Source organism: Grammomys surdaster, unplaced genomic scaffold (genome assembly GCF_004785775.1).
Source record: "Grammomys surdaster isolate TR1022 unplaced genomic scaffold, NIH_TR_1.0 135, whole genome shotgun sequence".
NCBI classification, from domain to species: domain Eukaryota; kingdom Metazoa; phylum Chordata; class Mammalia; order Rodentia; family Muridae; genus Grammomys; species Grammomys surdaster.
In genome coordinates, this window is record NW_021604593.1 from 3,150,450 (window position 1) to 3,151,034 (window position 585).

Genomic DNA, 585 nt, shown 5'->3' on the forward strand with positions numbered 1-585 from the left:
TGGTGGCGGTCTCAGACTTACTTTTTTCAAGGAATGTTAGGCTACTAATCATTCAGACATTTATAGGTCAGAGCACTGAGCACAGACATAGCCTCTTTTCTCTGCCACCTACTGCCACACGTGGGACACAGCAGCCACATCTGCAATGCCTCTAGGGGCCAGAAGAGGGCGTCGGATCCTCTGATACTAGAGTTTCAGATGGTTTGTGAGCCCCCATGTGGGTGCTGGGTCATCTTTCCAGCCCCAAGGTACCCTAAGAAAACTTCCAGGCCTTACATTTTTATTTTTTAATTTTTATTTATTTATTTATTTTTTGATTTTTCGAGACAGGGTTTCTCTGTGTAGCCCTGGCTGTCCTGGAACTCACTCTGTAGACCAGGCTGGCCTCGAACTCAGAAATCCGCCTGCCTCTGCCTCCCAAGTGCTGGGATTAAAGGGATGCACCACCGGCTCAGGCCTTACATTTTTAATAGCTGAAGGCAACACAGTCTTTAATGAGCAGTTAACCTCTGGGCTGCGGAAGAATATTGGGAAGAGCCCAAAGCCTCTTACTTTTCTAAAAATGTGGAACAGTGATAAAGTCTG

The 585-nt window shown here is 46.5% G+C and overlaps 1 non-coding gene across 1 annotated transcript; it reads right to left on the reverse strand.

Moving 5' to 3' along the window:
• Positions 1-32: 32 nt before the first annotated feature.
• Positions 33-162, reverse strand: LOC114617277. Its single transcript, XR_003710761.1, has one exon. It is a non-coding gene; the product is annotated as a small nucleolar RNA SNORA17 (small nucleolar RNA).
• Positions 163-585: the final 423 nt, after the last annotated feature.